This window comes from Erythrolamprus reginae, chromosome 5 (genome assembly GCF_031021105.1).
Source record: "Erythrolamprus reginae isolate rEryReg1 chromosome 5, rEryReg1.hap1, whole genome shotgun sequence".
Taxonomy (NCBI): domain Eukaryota; kingdom Metazoa; phylum Chordata; class Lepidosauria; order Squamata; family Dipsadidae; genus Erythrolamprus; species Erythrolamprus reginae.
Window position 1 is genome coordinate 116,778,620 of NC_091954.1, and position 17,338 is coordinate 116,795,957.

The window sequence follows — 17,338 nt, forward strand, 5'->3', positions numbered from 1 at the left end:
TGGAGCAGAAAACGCACTCCTTGTTTTGATGGCTGTTGAGAATCTGGGTCAATTTAATTGAGTACAATCTGTGTGTTTTTTTAAAAAAAAATAATGCACGCAACATCACTCACACACACACACACACACACACACACACACAATTTATTTTTCTGCCTTTGGGCTGGGGTGGCTGGGCTGACCCTCTCCCAGATCATGCTATTTATTTGTTCTGAAAAATTTCTAAGAAGGTCCGCGAGGCCCATGGTGGCGTTTCCTGGAAAAAACCCAGACCGACGCAAATAGGTGATGCGATGCTCTTGGGCTGATGTGCTTCTCACTAAAACAGCTTTCATTAGGGAAGGTTTATTTAAAGGAGACGAGAAAGGGACAACGGGGAGGAGTGGGGGGGGGGGAAGCAGAAAAAAGCAGGATATTTCCCCCTCGGCACTCATCCGCAGCGGTGCCGTGGGGTTTAACCTCAGGCATGCATCCCTTAAAATAAAATAAAATTTTAAAAAACTGAAATAACAAAGAATAAATTAAATTTGAAAAAAGTAAAATAATAAGTAAATTAATAAAGTAAAATATAGAGTGCTGGTGAGACCACATTTGGAGTACTGTGTCCAGTTCTGGAGACCTCACCCACAAAAAGATATGGATCAAATTGAAGGGGTCCAAAGACGGGCTACAAGAACAGTGGAAGGTCTTAAGCATAAAACGTATCAGGAAAGACTTCATGAAGTCCATCTGTATAGTTTGGAGGACAGAAGGGAAAGGGGGGACATGATCGAAACATTTAAATATGTCAAAGGATTAATTAAGGTTCAGGAGGGTTTAAGTGTTTTTAATAGGAAAGTGAACCCAAGAACAAGGGGGCCCAATCTGAGGTTAGTTGTGAGAAAGATCAGAAGCAATGTGAGAAAATATTATTTGACTGAAATACTAGTAGATCCTTGGAACAAATTTCCAGCAGACGTGGTTGGTAAATCCACAGTAACTGAATTTAAACATGCCTGGGATCAACATATATCCATTGTAAGATAAAATACAGGAAATAGTATAAGGGCAGACTAGATGGACCATGAGGTCTTTTTCTGCCATCAGTCTTCTATGTTTCTATGTTTCTAATAATAAAATAAAAAAAATTAAAAAGCAAAAATAATAAAAAGTAAAATAATTATAAAAAGAGCTGAGATTCCAAGCAAACCAATTGAAAGGAATAATAACAATAAATCCCTGTTATAGGTTGTAACCCACCATGGTAGATTAACTAGCATAGGATTGGGAGGTCTTGTAATAAGGCAATGATGGTGAACTTTGTTTTCCTCGGTTGCTGAAAAAGTGTATGTGCGCACTATTGCGTCTGCCCAAGTGCCCTGGAGCTTGGGCAGGGGAAAAACGCCCTCCCCCATCCCCCTGGAGGCTCTCTGGAAGCCAAAAACGCCCTCCCAGAGCCTCTGTGCGAGCCAAAAATCAGCTGGCCGGCACACACAGGCACATTGGAGTTGAGCTAGGGCAACGGCTCACGTGCCAGCAGGTATGGCTCCTTGTGACACCTGTGGCCCCCATGCCATAGGTTCGCCATCACTGACTTAGGGCATTGGACAGGAGTACTCCAGGTCCTTTTGACAGAGTGAGGGTCGTCTACAAGTTCAATTCATAAGTTCCTGGAGTCTTTCTCCTGTCTGTTGTGGCATCAGTGACATCACAAAGGCCCCCGGTGGGTCTTCAAGCAGAGGGGACCACTGATAAGACGGAGTATAGCAGCCGCTTAAGAAGGCCCCCTTCCCGCTCCAAAGAGTGAGGGACCACCATCTCCTCTCTGGAAAGGGCGGAGTGGCAGTTCGCAAGCCAGACTTCCCCCCTCCCCTGCTAGGAAGGAGACCTTGGCTTATCTACCTGGTTCCTCGGAATGTCCTCGGCGCTGACCGGCTTGATCGCCACCCGACGGAGGGCTGAGCCGCCATGTTGCCCACGGCCGACCCAGGTTCTAGAACCCAGAGACAGCCAGGATGCTAATGCCGAAGGACATGACAGAGAAGGAACTCTCGGAGGAGTCATGTGAGCTGGAAGCGGCCTCGGTCCTGCCCGACTCCTGCCTCCAACACCTGGACAGCAGCGACTGGAAAGAGCGCATCTCCTGCCTGGAGGCGCTGGAGAAGGCCGTCGAAGGGATGGAGAACCACCAGGTGCCCTGCCAAGCGTTGGTCAGGCTGCTCCGCAAAGAGCCCGGCTGGAACGAAACCAAGCTCCAGGTCATGCAGAAGAAGCTGCACATCGTCACCCTCATCGCCCGCAAGGGCAACTTCTCCAGGACCTCCGCGCTCTTCGTCCTGGGGAACCTGGTGGACAAGATCGGAGACGTCATCTGCAGCAGCGACACCAAGGAAGCCCTCACCGCAGTGGCCGAGGCCTGCGGCTTGCCCTGGACGGCCGAGAAAGTGACCGAAGCCGCTTTCTTGCAAGACAGCCCCAGGACTCACGCGGAAACTCTGAACTGGCTCTCCGAAGCCATCCGTGATTTCGGCTTCGATGGCCTGGAGGCCAAAATGTTTGTCGGCTACATTAAAGTTTCCTTGTCTGCGGCCCACCCGGATGTGAGGACCTCTGCGTTCAACCTCCTCGGGGTCATGTTCCTCTACGTGGGGAGCCCCCTGAGGGCTTTCTTTGAGGACGAGAGACCCCCCGTCCTCTCCCAGATCGACGCCAGGTTTGAACAGCTGAGCGGCCAAATCCCGCCACCTCAAACCCGAGGCCGCTGCAGGTTCTGTCGAAATGCTACCAACGTCCAGCAGGGCGGAGATGCGCAACCCTACTGGAAGAAGAAAAAGACGGTGGACATCAGCCAGAAGGTCTCCGTAGAGCTCTTGTCCAAAATGCAGGACGCCAGCTGGAAAGTGAGGAAGGAAGGCCTGGAGGAAGTCTCCAAGATCCTCAACGACGTCGCCTCCATCCAGCCCAACCTGGGAGATCTCCCGTTGGCCTTGAAAGCGTGCCTGCACGATTCCAACAAGGCTGTGGTGAAGCAAACCTTGGCTGTCTTGCAGCAGTTGGCCATGGCCCTGGGTCCGGGGTTGAAGCACCACGTCAAGACCCTGGGAATGTCCATCCTGGCCGTTCTCAAAGACAGCAAGAGTAACTTGAGGCCCATGGCTCTTACCACCATCGAGGCTTGGGCCGAGCAAACCAGCATGAAGGAATGGCTGGAAGGAGACGACCTCTTGGTAGATCTGAAGAAGGACGCGGCGTCCCCCAGGCAGGGCTTCTTGGGTTGGCTGGCGGACAAGCTGCCATCTTCCAACTCGGCTTCTACTGACCTTCTCCGTTGTGTCCCTCACCTCTATTTGGCCTTGGAGACTTCTCACGAGGAGACGCGCCTCTCTGCACAGGAGGCCCTGCCGTTTTTTCTCCTCCACCTCGGCTTCGAGAAGATGTGTGAAGCTACCAGCAAGCTGAAGCCACCTTCCCGAGACCAGGTCCTCCTTCTCCTGGAAAAAGTCAAAGAAAGCAGATCCTCCAAGGGCACCCTTATCTTCTCCAGGAGTTTATCCAAGCTCCCACGAGGCAAGTCCGTGTCCAGATTGGACCCTCCTCAAACTTGCCTACCAGCCCCTTCCTCTTCGACGGAAAACGTCGGGCTGAACGAGTTGAGTGTGGATGTCCGAAAAGCCAACTCGGAAGGGACCGTTCCCAAAACGAAGCGATTCCCAGCCATCAAGTCCTCATCCAAAGTCGCCTTAAAAGAAGGTCCCAGCAAGCTCGGCCCCATTTTTATGATTGTCCCCAAAGGGAAAGAGCAAAGGGTCAAGGAGGAGAAGTCTTTGAAAGTCCTGAGATGGAACTTCAGCACCCCGAGCAGCAAATATATCGAGCAACTCAAAGTTCAGATGTCCGGTTGCGTCTCCAACTGGCTTCAAGAGGAGATGTTTCATTCCAACTTTCAACACCACATCAAAGCCTTGGCGGTGATGTCCAAGCACTTGGAGACGGAGAAAGATGGAGTCCTCAGCTGCCTGGACCTCATCTTGAAATGGCTCAGCCTTCGGTTGTTTGACACCAACACTTGGGTCCTCATGAAGACTCTGGAGTACCTTCAAAGACTTTTCCACCTGCTCATGGAAGAGAAGTACCAGCTGACGGATAATGAAGTCTCCTCTTTTTTCCCCTACCTTCTTCTCAAGCTGGGAGGAACCAAGGAATCCATCCTTAAAGAAGTCCGGGCAATTGTGAAACAGATGTTGTTCATCTATCCGGCCTTCAAGACGTTTTCTTTCCTCCTGGAAGGAGCCCAGGTCAAGAACACCAACCAACGGGTAGGCTGCTTGAAAGAGTTGGGTTGGATGCTCAAAACCTACGGCCCAGAGGTCTGCCAGCCGAACCCCAGCAAAATCCTGAAGACTATCCTTGTCTTGACCGGAGACTACAACAACGCAGTCCATACAGCTGCTCTTAAAGTCATCGCAACCGCTCGGGATGCGTTTGGAGTGGAAGCGTTCCGGGTCATCGGGAATATCTCGGAGAAGCACATGGTCCTTTTGGAGGAGAGCATCAAGGAGGCAGGCGTTGTGACTGTCCGAGAGGAAAAAATGAAAACGCATCTCTCCAAGACTTGGGCAGAAGGTTTCAGGCAGAACATCACAACCGGGAACCAGATTGAAGAGGACTATTCAGATGCTGTCCAAGAGCAGGAGAACTTCCACCAGGGGGACCCCTCCCCAAATCCCAAACCAGCAATTGGAAAACCACCCACGATGAAGACGGAGCTTCGGGCTGAGAGGAGGGTCTTGCCTAACGTCAATATGATAATTTGCCACGTGGCCAGCGGCAGTATCGTCACAAGTTCGGAAGCCTTAGTCCAGATACAGGAGATTTTGGAGCAGGAGGAAAACGTAGAGCTCATGTCTGGCCACATCAACCCGTTCCTGATAGCCGCCCTCCGGCAGTTGAAGTTCATCCACCACCTCCACGTTACGGCAGAAGAAGAAGCGAGGAAGGAACAGGTGGTCGAGTTTTACCACTCCATCACTTGCAACCTGGTCTCCCTCTTCCAGGTAGACCTCTTGGCCCAGGAAGCTTCTGCCGGAGTTCTGAAGGACCTCATCAGTTGTCTCATCGGCTTCTTGTTGGATTCTCCAGTCGACGAGCTCCCAGATGAGCAGTCCACTAAACAGGTGGTGATGAAGGTTCTGGAGAAGTCCAACCAGACCCGAATCCTTAGTTCTTTGCTTCTGCTTCTACGGGAAAGTATGACCGCCTCGGCCAACCTCTTTGCTTTTGCGGAAATGGTGGCCAAATGCTTGTGGAAAACGGCCAAGAGACTTCCTCAGACCATTGAAGGCATCTACCTAGACCAGATCCTGCTGGATGTCCACCTATTTATGAAGGTCCTGCCCAAGGAGAGATTAAAGCAATATCAGAGCAATTATCCACTGCGGGCCCTGAAAATTCTTCTCCACACCCTTTGCAAGCTGAAGGGCGGGGAGATCTTGGGTCATCTCACGCTGATCGAGGACCGGGAAGAGTCCGATTTGGAAGCCAACCTCAGGAAAGTTCTCAGCCATGTTGACGGGCAGCCGGGCATGGACGGAGCGTCGGGTGGTTCTTCTTCTCTAGCCCAGGATGACGTCCACCAAACGTTGGCTGAGATCTTCAAGAAGATCAACTCTAAGGAAACCGCCAGGGCAGGTTTGGAAGATCTCCACGAATTCAAGGAGAGGCATCCCGAAGCAGATTTGGAACCTTACTTGAAAAACTGTTCCCTCCTCTTCCGGAGTTACGTCAAACACGGCTTAGCGGTGATCATGTCCGAGAGGGAAAACAAACCGGAAACCAACGTTTTGTGCGAGAACGTTGGGTGAAATCATGTCCCCCAAATGTCTTAAGTAAGGAATTCCAGGTGCAGAAGAAGAGCCCACGACGGGCTAGGTTATACTTTTGAACACAACCCCTCCTTGCGTGCCAGAAAGTCATCGACAAGGTGAAAAACTAAAACAATAAAATCAGCTGTCTCTTGCTCAAAATGTTGTGTGCTTGCAAGAACATTATTTGGGGTTCGTGGGCAGGGTTTGGTTCCCCTTCTGCCCCCAACCCAAAGCTATAACTCTATTTATTTATTTATTTATTTATTTGTTTGTTTGCTTGTTTGCTTGTTTATTTATTCATTCATTCATTTGTCCAATACACAATACATATGGAAGAGAATAGACATGAAGTAATATATATAAAGATAATATGTAAAAATAGAGGAGAGGATATATGAAAGGAAGAAAATATATATGATATATGAGATAAAGGAAAGACAATTGGACAGGGGACGGAAGGCACACCAGTGCACTTATATACGCCCCTTACTGACCTCTTAGGAACCTGGAGAGGTCAATCGTGGATAGTCTAAGGGAGAAATGTTGGGGGTTAGGGGTTGACACTACTGAGTCCGGTAATGAGCTCCACGCTTCGATAACTCGATTGCTAAAGTCATATTTTTTACAGTCAAGTTTGGAATGGTTAATATTAAGTTTGAATCTGTTGCGTGCTCTTGTGTTGTTGAGGTTGAAGCTGAAGTAGTCATTGACAGGTAGGACCTTGCAGCATATGATCTTGTGGGCAATACTCAAATCGTGTTTTAGGCGCCGTAGTTCTAGGCTTTATTGTTAGTCTACTTTCATTCTGTTTCGAGTGGAGGAGTGAAGGGCTCTTCTGGTGAAATATCTTTGGACGTTTTCAAGGGTTTTGATGTCTGAGATGTGGTATGGGTTCCAGATAGATGAGCTGTATTCAAGGATGGGTCTGTGAGTCTCTACTCACAGTCGCTCATGCCCTCATCACCTTGAGGTTTGACTACTGCAATGCACTCTACATGGGGCTGCCTTTGAAGAGCGTTCGGAAATGGCAAATCGTGCCCAACGCAGCCGGTCATGGGCCTTCCAAGGCATGTCCATGTTTCTCCAACACACCGTGGACTGCATGGGCTGCCGGTTGGTTTCCAGACACAGTTCAAAGTGTTGGTTATGACCCACAGAACTCTACATTGCATTGGACCAGATGACTTGCAGGACCGCCTTCTGCCGCATGAGTCCCAGCGACCGGTCAGGTCCCCCAGAGTCGGCCTTCTCCAGGTCCCGTCAACTAGACAATGTCGCTTGGAGGGGCCTAGGGGAAGAGCCTTCTCTGTAGCGGCCCCGGCCCTCTGGAATCAGCTCCCCCCAGAGATTCGCCCCGTCCCCAGTTGGAAGAGTTGGAAGAGTTTGTCGGCTACAACAGTTGGAAGGGACCTTGGAGGTCATCTAGTCCAACCCCTTGCTAAGGCAGGAAACCTTATACCATTTCAATCATCTCTTTTTAAAAACTTCCCGTGTTGGAGCATTTACAGCTTCTGGTGGCAAGCTGTTCCACTGGTTAATTGTTCTAACTCTCAGGAAGTTTCTCCTTAGTTCTAAGTTGCTTCTCTCCTTGTTTAGTTTCCACCCATTGCTTCTTGTTCTACCCTCAGGAGCTTTGGAGAATAGACTGACTCCCTCTTCTTTGTGGCAACCCTTGAGATACTGGAAGACTGCTATCATGTCTCCCCTGGTCCTTCTCTTCATTCAACTAGCCATGTCTTCTGTCCATCCATGGTTTGCTCAGATTGATATTTCTTTCTTTCTTTCTTTCTTTCTTCTTTCTTTTCTTCCTTTTTTCTTCTTCCTTCTCCCTCCCTCCCTCCCTCTCCTTCCTTCCTTCCTGCTTTCTTTCTTTCTTTCTTTCTTTCGCTTTGGAGAATAGGTTGACTCCTTCTTCTTTGTGGCAACCCCTGACATATTGGAAGTCTGCTATCCTGTCTCCCCTGGTCCTTCTTTTCATTAAACTAGCCATGCCCAGTTCCTGCAACCGTTCTTCATATGTTTTAGCCTCCAGTCCCCTAATCATCTTTGTCGCTCTTCTCTGCACTTTTTCTAGAGTCTCAACATCCTTTTTGCAAAAAAACTTCCAGTGTTGGAGCATTCACAACTTCTGGTGGCAAGCTGTTCCACTGGTTAATTATTCCAACTGTCAACAAGTTTCTCCTTATTCTAAGTTGCTTCTCTCCTTCTTTAGTTGCCACCCATTGCTTCTTGTCCTACCCTCAGGTGCTTTGGAGAAGAGGTTGAGTCCTTTTTGGGGGCAACCTCTGAGATATTGGAAGGCTGCTGTCATGTCTCCCCTGATCCTTCTTTTCATGCATTTGTGATGAAAATATCCCCCTGCATTTGGTGACAGCTGAAGATTCATGGACCTCTTATTTTGGAGTTGAAGTTAAAAACCAGCAAAGTAATATTTCTAATGGGGCCTCTTTTCATCCATCCATTCCCCCCTCCTTTGTATTTCCTTCATTTATTCATTTTATTGCATTTGTCGTATTTATATGCCAGGCTCTTTTTAATGCATCAAGCATTAAATTACAGTTTGGGGGCTGCGTTACCATCCTTCGGGCCAAATGGTGCCTTAAGAGAGCTCTATGATTACAGAGTCATTTACTGTATACGTATATATTGTAAATAAATATACACACAGCGGCCCAAGAGGGGGGGGGCATGGTGTGAAAAATATGGAGAGCAAGTTTGCATGCAACTTGGAAATGTGTTATGTCAGGAAAGACAAACAGCAGGCAGGGGAAATGAAACATGCGCTATTTCCCAAACTTCTGGCAAGGATATAAACTGGGTTTAAGCCACATCTTGAAGCCCCAGAACAAGGAACCCCGATTAACCAGGGGTGGTGCAGTGGTTAGAGTGCAACCCTGCAGGCTCCTTCAGCTAACTGCTAGCTGTAGTTCATCGGTTCAAATCTCACCACCGGCTCAAGGTAGACTCAGTCTTCCATCCTTCCAAGGGGGGTCAAATGAGGACCCAGATTGTTGGGGGTCAATATGCCGATTCTGTCAACTGCTTTGAGAGAGCTGGAAAGGGACTAGGAAGTGGGATATAAGTCTAAATGCTAACACTATTGCTAGAAAGAAAGAAAGAAGGAAGGAAGGAAGGAAGGAAGGAAGGAAGGAGAGAGAGAGAATGGAATGGAATAGAATAAAACAGAATAGAAAATACATTGAAATAGATTAGAATACTGTAATTGGAGAATAGAATACAGTAGAATAGCATAGAATAGAATAGAATAGCATAGAATAGAATAGGAACAGAACAGAATAGGGAAATGAATAGAATACAAATGAATAAAATAGAATAGAAAATATATTGGAATAGAATAGAATAGAATGGAATAGAATGGATTAGAACAGAACAGAGCAGAACAATATAGAATAGGTAATGGAATGGAATGGAACGGAATAGAATAGAATATAGACAAGGGAGTATCTGATCTTTTCTTAAAACCTTCCAGTGTTGGAGCATCCACAACTGCTGGGGGCAAGTTGTTCCGCTGATTAATTGTTGATGGGGCCATTTAAAGCTCCTCTTGAGGCCCCGCAAAGGCTAATTTTTGAATCAGTCTCGTAGTCTCGCTCCATTTCTGTTAGAAGATTTAGGGAAACAGCAAATTCTCCCGAGGTTTTACTGCCACATTCACACAGCATGTTTAACCCCAGTTCGCCGATTCACTGATTTTCTGGGTTTGTACCATACTTCGACTCTTAAGTTAATTCATCACTCAATCTGGCTTTGTTCCATCTGGGACAACTAACACCAGGTTAACACAAACCACGCTTGGCTTGTGATATGAGAGCAGCCATAGAAAGAACTGCCTTGATTATATATGTCACATAAGCACAGAATTAGAATAATTTTATATCAATTTCCTTGTCCCTATTATAAATTGGGATAATAGCTACAATTTGTTTCAGACAAATTGTCTAGGATTCCTACGATATAATCATAACCTAGTTGAATTCCAATAACAGTTAGCAGGAAAGCAGAATGGAGACTCCCTTCATTATTTTAATAATTGCAAGGCAGCTGGTCAGGTTGAAGGCAAAGGCAGAGTCTGGATTAATTTGGGAAGGAAGGAAGGAAAAATAGACAAAAAGAGAGAGAGATAAGAAATAGTGTGGGAAAAATAGAAAGCTAGAAAAAGTGAAAGAGAGAGTAAGACAGAGAAAGAATAAAAGATCCACAGAAAAAGTAAAAGAAACAGAGAGAAAGAGAAAGGAAGAAAAAGGGAGAGAAAGAAAATGAAAGAGACAGAGAGAGATACAAATGGAAACAGAGAGAAAGAAACAGTAAAAGAAAGACAGAAAGAGGAAGAAAGGGCGAGAAAGTAAGAGAGGGAGAGACAAATAGAAACTGAAAGAGAAAGAAAAAGACAAAAAGTAAAAGAAAGAAAGAGAGAAATAAAGAAAAAAGGGAGAGAAAGAAACAGAGAAAGGGAGAGAGAGACAAATAGAAACAGAGAAAGAAAAAAGAGAAAGAAGACAAATAACATCAGAGAAAAAGAGAGGAAGAAAGAAAGAGAAAAAGTGTGTGAGAGAGAGAGAGTGTGAAAGGGAGAGAAAGGAAGAGTGAAAAACAGTGAAAGACAGAGAGAAAGTGAGAAACATGTGAGAGAGAGATAGAAGGGAGAAAAGGAAAGAAAGAAAGAAAGAAAAGAAAGGGGAAAGGGCAAGAGAAAGACCAAGAAGGAGAAAAAAAGAAAGGGAGAGAAAGAAAGAAAGAAAGAAAGAAAGAAAGAAAGAAAGGGAGAGAAAGAAATTAAGAAAGAAAGAAAGAAAGAAAGAAAGAGAAAGGGAGACATATAAATAGAAACTGAAAGAGACAGAAAAGGACAGAAAGAGAGAAGAAATAAAAGAAAGATACACACACACAGAGAAATGAAGGAAAAAAGGGAGAGAAAAAAAAAGAAAAAAGGAGAAAGGGAGAGAGAAACAAATAGAAACAGAGAAAGAAAAAAAGAAAAAAATAACCTGAGAGAAAAAGAGAAAATGAAAGAAATAAAGAAAAAGGTGAAAGAAAGAGAGCGTGTAAGGGAGAGAAAGGGAGAGAGAAAAAGAGAGTGAGAGACAGAATGAGAAAAATGAGAGAGGGAGAGAGAAGGCAGAAAAGGAAAGAAGGAATGGAAGGAAGGAAGCAAAAGGAAAGAAAGAAAGAAAGAAAAAAGAAAGGAAGGAAGGACGGAGAAAGAAAGGAAGGAAGGAAGGAAAGACGGACGGAAGGACGGAAGGAAGGAGAAAGGAAGGAAGGAAGGATGGAAGAGCAAGTGAAAAAGAACAAGAGGGAGAAAAAGAGAAAGAGAAAGAGAGAAAGGAAGGATGGAACGAAGGAAGAGGAGAGGAAGTGAAGGATTTTGGCAACGCTTTTCAAAAAGCTTTCAAATCATTACCCAGCCGAGGGCAAACAGACCCTGCCTTCACACACGATTAGTTCCTCCCCATTACAGCTCCATTAAACCCACCGCGCCACTCCTTCCCCCTCCTCCTCCTCCTCTTCCTCCTCTCCTTCGCTCCCTCCCTCCTTCCAATAGGACTCTTTGCAAAAGGACTTGCTCGCTCGAGTCATCAGTGTTAATTGCTGGCAAAACAGAGAGGAAGCCCAGAAAAGGGAAATTGCTTCTGGAGGCCTAATCTGATTAATTAGCTGGACGGCGCAATGTTTCCATTTTAAAAACGGGAGGGCTCGGGGGGAGGAGGGTGGGGTTAACCCTCCCGCAAAGTTAATATTTATATTTATTCCTCATATAATTGCAAAAGGCCAGATTAAATGAGCCATTTGGCCCAAGCGAGTCTAGCACGTGCTCGACTTTCGCCCAGGAGTTAAAGCTGAAAAATTGTAGATTAGATTATGATCATTTGAGTTGGAAGGGACCTTGTGGGTCATCTAGTCCAACCCCCTGCTCAAGCGGGAGTCCCTACACCATTTCGGACAAATGGACATCCTGTTTCCCTTTGAAAGTCTCAAGTGTTGGAGCTCTCACGACCTCCGGGAAGGGCTGCAAAAATTTTTACTATCCCACTCTGGGTGTGGCTTATTTTGTGGGTGTGGCTTGCTGGCCATGGAACCAGGTGGGAGTGGCTTGATGATCATGTGACCGGGAGAGTGGCTTAAAGGTCATGTGACTGGCTTAAAGTTGGCCATCTTGATGTCAATCACATCAAGTGTTAGAGTTAGGGTGCCCGGCCTCTCCTCGTCTCAAAGAGAGACAATTTCCCTCTCTATTTACTATTGCTGAACATCCAAAACATACTCTTTAATTCTATGTGTATATGCCATATGTGTATATATATATTATACCCAGGCACACAAAAATAGACATTATCTACTAGAGTGTTTCCCAACCTTGGCAACTTGAAGATATCTGGGGAATTCTGGGAGTTGAAGTCCAGATACCTTCAAGTTGCCAAGGTTGGGAAACACTGATCTACTATATAAACTGTATGTGTATGTACACACACACACACAGCTCTTCTAAAATGATACACATTCAACCTCATTTACTGCGATAGGAAATACATACCCAGAGCCTAGAAGAGGAAAAATAAAATAATAAATAATAAGATAAAATAAAATAAATAAATGGGTCACGAGCATTTAACTGGCAGGCTGCAAATGACGGCGAGATGAAATTAAAAGAGCCATTTCCAATTAGAGGATCCAAGGAGAGAGAAGCAGAGGTCAGAAGTGGCAGTCCAAGATGCAAAACCCCCCCACCCTTTCACACCCCCGTTTCACCCTCGAGAGCCTCCTGAGAAGGTTTATTAAAGGGCTTTGGAACCCCCAAAATGGGATCCTCAATGTGGTTTTGGGATGTGCTGGACTTCAGCTCCCACAAAGCCCTCGCAAGGGTGGGCCATGGGTGGATCTGGAAGGTAGGCAGGGGGAGATAATTCAAGAGGTCAGTAGGCTAACTCCCTACAATGAGAGAGGGAAGGAAGGAAGGAAAGAAAGATGGATAAGGAAGGGAGGGAGGGAGGGAGGGAGGATAAGGAAGGAAGGATGCATAAGGAAAAAAGGAAGGAAGGAAGAATAAGGAAGGATAAGGAAGGAAGGAAGGATGCATAAGGAAAAAGGAAGGAATGAAAGATAACAAAAAAAGGAAGGAAAGAAGGATACGGAAAGAAGGAAGGAAGGATAAGGAAGAAAGGAAGGAAGGAAGGATAAGGAAGGATAAGGAAGGAAGGATGCATAAGGCAAGAAGGATAAGGAAGGAAGGAAGGATGCGTAAGGAAAAAGGAAGAAACGAAAGATAACAAAAAAAGGAAGGAAAGAAGGATAAGGAAAGAAGGAAGGAAGGAAAGAAGGAAGGAAGGAATGCACACGAGAGAGATTTTGGCGATTTTCTGTGCATGCACCATGCTGGGAAGCATGTGAGCGTACACCAGAGACCTGGAGCTGTGCGTGCAGCTCAACTTTTAGTACTGGTGTGTGGCGTTCTTTACTGTTCCACTACTGCACTGAACCCAAAGAAACATAGAAGATTGATGGCAGGAAAAAAGACCTCCTGGTCCATGTAGTCTCCCCTTATATACTCTTTCCTGTATTTCATCTTAGGATGGATACATGTTTATCCCAGGCATGTTTAGATTCAGTGACTGTGGATTTGCCAACCACGTCTGCTGGAAGTTTGTTCCAAGCATCTACTACTCTTTCAGTCAAATAATATTTTCTCATGTTGCTTCTGATCTTTCCCTCAGCTGACCTCATATTGTGCCCCCTTGTGCTTGGGTTCACTTTCCTATTAAAAACCCCTCCTGAACCTTATTTAACCCTTTGACATATATGTTTTGATCATGTCCCCCCTTTTCCTTCTGTCCTCCAGACTATGCTGACTGAGTTCATGAAGTCTTTCCTGATACGTTTTATGCCTAAAACCTTCCACCATTCCTGTAGCCCGTCTTTGGACCCCTTCAATTTGATCCATCTCTTTTTGTAGGTGAGGTCTCCAGAACTGGACACAGTATTATTCCAAATGGGGTCTCACCAGCGCTCTGTACAGTGGGATCACAATCTCCCTCTTCCTGCTTGTGATACCTCCAGCTATGCAGCCAAGCATCCTACTCGCTTTCCCTACTGCCTGCCTGCACTTTTCTTTTTTTTTCTCTGCAAACTCCAGCGGAGCGAGAAAGCCTGTCCTTTCCACGAAAGGTTAAATGCGCCTCCGGTGTGAATATGGAGTTTATTATATTTTTAATTAGCGTGCCTCTCTTTAAGGGTTTTTATGGCTTTGATGGGTTTGTTTATCCAGCTTGTGTTTGCTTTGCCTTAAATCTTCCACTAGGCCTGGGCTGCCTCTCATTCTTCCTACTACACCATCTCTCTCTCTCTCTCTTGTGCATTGTCTGCCTGGTACGTTAAACAAATTAAATCAGAGTCGGACTTCATTAAATGCAGCTAGAATCGTGACTTGGAGGCCCAGGTACATTTGTCCTCGACTTACGACCGGAATGCATTATTCGAGATCCAGCCATAAATGTCATGTATGTGGGGGGGAAGTTTTTCAACTGTGGGATTTAAATTGTTTTCAATTGGGTTTTTTAAGAGGTTTTAATGTGATTTATGTGTTTTGATTTTTGTTGGGAGCTGCCTAGAGTCCCTAGGGCGGCATACAAATCAAATTGAAATCAAATTGAAATCAAATCAAATCAAATCAAATCAAATCATACAATAAATCAATAAATCAATAAATCAATAAATCAATAAATCAATAAATCAATAAATATGTCAATAAGTCAATAAACAAACAAATAAAATAGAGTCCAAAACTTCCATTTGCTAAGCAAGGTAATAGTCAAAGTTCCCCTATGTGCTAGTAGTTTCTGACTCTAGGGGGCGCTGCTTATCTCCGCTTCAAAGCCGAAGAGGCAACGCTCTCCGAAGAAGTTGCACGGAACGCTGTTGCCTTCCACCAAAGGTAACAGGAGCTCACCCACCTACGCGACGCTAGGGATTCGAACCGCCAAACTGCCGACCTTTCTGACCGACAAGCTCAGCTTCTTAGCTACTAAGCCACCGCATCCCTTTCTGGCTAAGCAAGAGAGATGGTTAAAGTGAGTTTTGCCCTATTTTTATTACCTTTCCTGCCCCCGTTGTTAAGTGAATCACTGCAGGTCTTAAGGGAGTGAGGCGGTCCTTAAGCGAATACGGCTTCCCTGTGGACTTGGCCTGTCAGAATGACACAAAAGGGACAGAGGTGGACTCCCTTCAATTCGGACCAGTTCACCCAATCTGGAAGTGACCCACTGATGACATCAAGGAACTAGTTCAACCTGTTCTGGTCCATGGAACACCACCATCTTTCTTTAATTTCTTTTGCATTTTTTAAAAAAAAAATTAGGTTTTTTTTAGATTTAAATTTTTTTTTTTAGAATTTTTAAGAATGTTTAAGAATGTTTACAAATTTTAAAGGATTTGTAAAGAGTTTTTTAGAATTTTAGAAACATAGATTGATGGCAGAAAAAGACCTCCTGGTCCATCTGATCTGCCCTTATACTATTTCCTTATACTATTATTTTATCTCAGGATAGATCTATGTTTATCCCAGGCATGTTTACATTCAGTGACTGTGGATTGACCAACCACGTCTGCTGGAAGTTTCTTCCAAGCCTCTACTACCCTTTCAGCAAAATAATATTTTCTCACGTTGCTTCTGATCTTTCCCCCAACTCACCTCAGATTGTAGCCCATGGTTCTTGTGTTCACTTTCCTATTAAAAACACTTCCCTCCTGAACCTTATTTAACCCTTTAACATATTTAAATGTTTCGATCCTGTCCCCCCTTTTCCTTCTGTCCTCCAGATTAGACAGATGGAGTCCATGAAGTCTTTCCTGGTACGTTTTATGCTTAAGACCTTCCACCATTCTTGTAGCCCGTCTTTGGAACCCTTCAATTTTGTCAATATCTTTTTGTAGGTGAGGTCTCCAGAACTGGACATGGTATTATTCCAAATGTGGACTCACCAGCGCTCTATACAGCGGGATCACAATCTCCCTCTTCCTGCTTGTGATACCTCAAGCTATGCAGCCAAGCATTCTACTCGCTTTCCCACTTCTACAGTATTAGATAGAGTACGCATTATTCCATCTTAAGCTAATTGTCTAATTAGGGAAAGAGAGAGAGAGAAACAGACAGACAGTAAAGGTGCAAAGATTTATATATTTTTCATCTTTGGGCAGGGAGCATCCACCTGCCATCTGTTGGTGAGCGAAATGGTAAAAAGATTCAATTTTTTGGAAATCTGCTTAGAGGTCTTCCCTTCCCCGCAGGGCCATCCAACCTATGGGACACGCTGCCAACTGTGCTTCTCCCTCCGTCTTCTTCATATTTAATGCCATATTTTTCTTGCCTAATAATCACATTTTCTCCCTAGCTTTTCTTGCTCTCGCTCAGGAGTGAAATGCTTCAGGTTCCCTAGTCCCTGTTGGTTGTCGGACAGCTAATCGTGAAGGCAGCGCAAGGCTCCACCCACTCACCCAGATGCCGCCATTTGGGTTCTTTTGCCCTCTGCCCATGTGCAAAATGCTTCGTGCATGCGCAGAAGGTAAAAGAACCCAAATTGTTGTGTCCGTGCGGGTGGGTGGAGCCTCAAGCTGCCTTTGTGATTGGCTCGAGTCTTCGGAGAGGGGCGGCATACAAATCTAAATAAACTAAACTAAACTCTCTGAGGACCGACGGGAACGAGCGAACCGGGAGCATTTCACCCAGTGGTGGGTTGCTACCGGTATGCGCCACACCATAGCTCTAGTAGCGAAAGTGGAGCTGCGTGCACATCTCCAGACGACTGGGGTGCACATACACAGGAAGCAAAATCTTGTGAGGGGATGGGCGTGAGAGCGAGATTTTGGCAATATTAGTTTGTTTGTTTGTTTCTTTTGTCAAGTAGATATTGGTGGTATACAAAGATATAATAATATTCATATACATAATACAGTGATACCTCATCTTACAAACTTAATTGGTTCCAGGATGAGGTTCTTAAGGTGAAAAGTTTGTAAGATGAAACAATGTTTCCCATAGGAATCAATGGAAAAGCGATTAAGGCGTGCAAGCCCAAACTCACCCCTTTTGCCAGCCGAAGCGCCCGTTTTTGCGCTGCTGGGATTCCACTGAGGCTCCCCTCCATGGGAAAACCCACCTCCAGACTTCTGTGTTTTTGTGATGCTGCAATTTCGCTGAGGCTCCCCTCACTGGGAAACCCCACCTCCGGACTTCTGTTGCCAGCGAAGCACCCGTTTTTGCGCTGCTGGGATTCCCCTGCAGCATTGCAAAAACACGGAAGTCCGGAGGTGGGGTTTCCCATGGAGGGGAGCCTCAGGGGAATCCCAGCAGCGCAAAAATGGGTGCTTCGCAACAGAAGTCCCGAGGCGGGGCATCCCAGTGGCGGCGGCTTGGGTTTGTAAGGTGAAAATATTTTGGAAGAAGAAGCAAAAAAATCTTAAACCCCGGGTTTGTATCTTGAAAA

At 45.6% G+C, this 17,338-nt stretch overlaps 1 pseudogene; it reads left to right on the top strand.

Annotated features, from left to right (window-relative positions):
* Nucleotides 1-1,994: 1,994 nt before the first annotated feature.
* LOC139168638 (cytoskeleton-associated protein 5 pseudogene) lies at nucleotides 1,995-5,840 on the top strand (annotated as a pseudogene).
* The last annotated feature ends 11,498 nt before the right edge of the window (nucleotides 5,841-17,338 follow it).